Below are 3,275 nucleotides of genomic sequence, written 5' to 3'. Positions count from 1 at the left end.
ACATGACTTCTACGAGTGTCTGAATTTCATGGGCACTGTTGTACAGCCTAATCTCTCATCAGAATGGAAGGACAGCTTGCTACACATGGTGTCACCTGTCCCACAGAGAAGAGCTGGCAGTTGGTTCCGCTCATTCATTAACACAATCCGCATACCAAATTGATGTTTTCCATTATTTACTTGCCTCTCATTAAAAACAAGGACAGAGCACCATTCAATTTTCGGAGCAAAACACCCGAGAGCTTCATACAATTATACATCACATAAAGCTAAGCTTTGTTAAAATACCACATGTTTGCAAAATTTATCAATAATTGGTACAAAGTTTCACCAGAGGGGGGACATGTTTATTCATTTGCTTAATTCCTAATAATGTTTTCACTATGGTAATATTGTATTCCTTTCTCTTACATTTAGCTTGGCATCTGACCAACTGAATTCATGCTTTTTAGCAAACTGTACAGGATTTAAATGTTTAGTATGTCATTCAAGTTATTTGTTCTTAGATTTAGTATCCTTGCTGCCTTGTGGCCATGCTGCTTTCTAATGAGAATTTTATAAGATGCCTCAGAGGCTCATTACAATTTGAGCCTTTCCAGTCACATGGGTCCCATTTTAAAATATAGCAATTTTGCGACTGAATTAGTGTTGGCTCTGGAGAACACAGGCTTTTCTCCATAGAACCTCAAATTGCTTTTGTATCCAAGAATACCTGCCATGTGCATCATGGTAAAGCTCACTTTTTGAAATTAAGAAGTCCTTCTCTTCTTCTTTATATATACTCATACCTCTCAAACTAATATGTTTACTACTCCTGGAGAGTCATAAGCAACCATTTATCAAAATTTGTAATTCTTACTTTAACCCTGAGAGTATCAACACTATTCTATTGAAGAGATCAAAAAATCAGGATATTTGAAGGAAGTGTTCTTTGCATGTTGAGATGACCAGGTGACAGTGGTGCAAATCAGTGTCCTCAGAGGTGATCAGGGCAACTGCAGAGATGAGACTAACAGAGATGTATGTCTCTGATTGAAAAGGAAATGATACAACAGGAGGTGGAACCAAGGAGAAACCATTTAAAACAGGCTTAAAGGCTTTGATGACAGTTGGAAAAGAGCTGTTTCCCACCATTTATGTGGATTCACAAAAGGAAGATGAGAGGTGGGCTGTCATTTCCAAGTCACAAATGAAGAACATTAAAAAGATAAGGCACAGAGAACAGTTGAACAATTATTCTTGGGAGAAGAAAGAGGCAGAATATTCCTTACAAAGAGAAAAGAACCAGGAAGAAGCAAAGAAAATTATCATAAAAAATGACCTGAGCCTGCCAGACCCAGCATCTTTAAATATTTGTGCATTAGGAGGATATAGAGGCCAAAGAGTGAAGGTGTCTGGCTGGGTCCACAGATTTTGTAGGCAAAGACAGAATTTGATGTTTCTGGTATTGCATGATGGTGTAGGCTATCTTCAGTGTGTCTTGTCAGCCGACTTGTGTCAGTGTTACAATGGAGTAGTCTTTGTCTACTGAGAGTAGTGAGGCAGTATGTGAAATATATACTAACTACATAACCTGATAAATGAATCTGAGGTAGATGTCCAGCTCAGCAACTGGCACATGATTATCCAAGGAGTGAACATGTCCAAAATCTTGAAAGCACAGTCCATGATCACCAGGTGCCTTAGGAATCACTTCTTCGACAGGGGTACAGTGAAGTTACTACTCTAACACTGGTGCAGACATAGGTAGAAGGTGGGGCCATACTCTTCAAGCTTGACTATTTTGGAGAAGAAGCGTTTTTGACCCAGTCCACACAGTTATACCTGGAGACCTACCTTCTAGCCCTGGGGTATATTTTCGTGTTTCCAAGTCATACAGGGTAAAACAGTCCAGAACATGAAGGCACGTGGTTGAATTCACTCATGTGGAAGTCAAGTGTCCCTTGTTGACCACTGAGGACTTCCTGAACCATTTAGAGGACCTAGTGTGTGAAATGGTGGACAGAGTCTGGAAGTCACCAATGGCAAGCATAGTGCCTCAGCTTGAACTTTAAAACCCTAAACAGTTTTTCAGATAGATGAACTATTCAGATGCCATCAGGTGGCTGAGGGAGCATGATGTAAAGAAAGAAGATGGGATGCTCTATGAATCTGGAGAGGATATTCCTGAAGCTCCTGAGAGATTGATGATAGACACCATTAATGAACCAATCCTGCTATGTCAATTTCCTGTGGAAATCAAGTTCTATACCCAGGGATGTCCTGAGGATCCTCAAATTAACTCAGTCTGTTGACATGTTGTTGCCCAATGTTGGTGGGATTGTGGGCAGCTTTATAAGCTCTTGGGACAGTGAAGAAATTCTAGAAGGCTATAAAAGGGAAGGAATTGACCCCGCTCCTTATTACTTGTATACAGATGAGAGAAAATATGATACATGTCCTCATGAGGCTATGGCTTGTGCTTGTGCGAGGTGTTAACCCACGAACCCCTCAGTTCCCCAGAGTTTTCTTGAGTGCCAACAGCAGGAAATATTAGACAGAAGGATTTAGATTGTGGAGGTAAGCAGATAGAAAATAAAGGACAGCCCCAAGAGGGCCTGGAACCTATCCCTTTGGGCCCTGACTGTCTCTGCCCTAAGGCATTTATAGAAATGCCAAGGGGTTGGAGCAAAAGACCTCCCCCCAGCACAGCCAAGTGCAGACCATCTCAGACACCTGCACTCAGGCCCATGGTCCTAATCATCCTCTCTATGAGGACCTGCTGGGTAAAGGCACAAGGAACCTGAAAACAGGCTCCCACAGGCTTGGAAAGATTCCTGAGTTGGATTCTAACAGGTAGCACATCCAAGATGTATGCTCATACCTTCAATTAGTCCAGCACTGCAGGCCATAACCAAGTACCGCTGACGAATGAAGGAAGGGAAAATGTTCATGAAAAGATAAGATTGCCTCAACAAAATAACAAAAATCTAAAACCATCCCTTGATTTCCCATTGGGTATAGTAGCTTTTTTCTGTCGTTATGTTTTTTCTTCCCATATTACCATGAAAAGAAGTAAGTTTGACTTGAAAGTCAAGTGACATTGATGAATATTACATTTCCATTGTTCTACAAATAAAATTTTACTAATTCCTTTATCTATGACTGTGCTTTGATTACAAAGGCTACCTTTAAAAACATTCTTTGCTCTATTGGTAACATGACTAGCACAGGGTAGACAAGCACATAGTATCCACATCTTCACTGGTTTAAGTTGATTGTTCTTGTCAGTACTA

The 3,275-nt window shown here is 40.6% G+C and overlaps 1 pseudogene; it reads left to right on the top strand.

Annotated features, from left to right (window-relative positions):
• Nucleotides 1-1,003: 1,003 nt before the first annotated feature.
• On the top strand, nucleotides 1,004-2,893 carry LOC102919709 (asparagine--tRNA ligase, cytoplasmic-like; annotated as a pseudogene).
• The last annotated feature ends 382 nt before the right edge of the window (nucleotides 2,894-3,275 follow it).

Source organism: Peromyscus maniculatus, chromosome 1 (assembly GCF_049852395.1).
Source record: "Peromyscus maniculatus bairdii isolate BWxNUB_F1_BW_parent chromosome 1, HU_Pman_BW_mat_3.1, whole genome shotgun sequence".
Taxonomy (NCBI): Eukaryota; Metazoa; Chordata; class Mammalia; order Rodentia; family Cricetidae; genus Peromyscus; species Peromyscus maniculatus.
The sequence above is the reverse complement of the archived record's forward strand: the minus strand, read 5'-3'. Positions and strand labels throughout refer to the sequence as shown.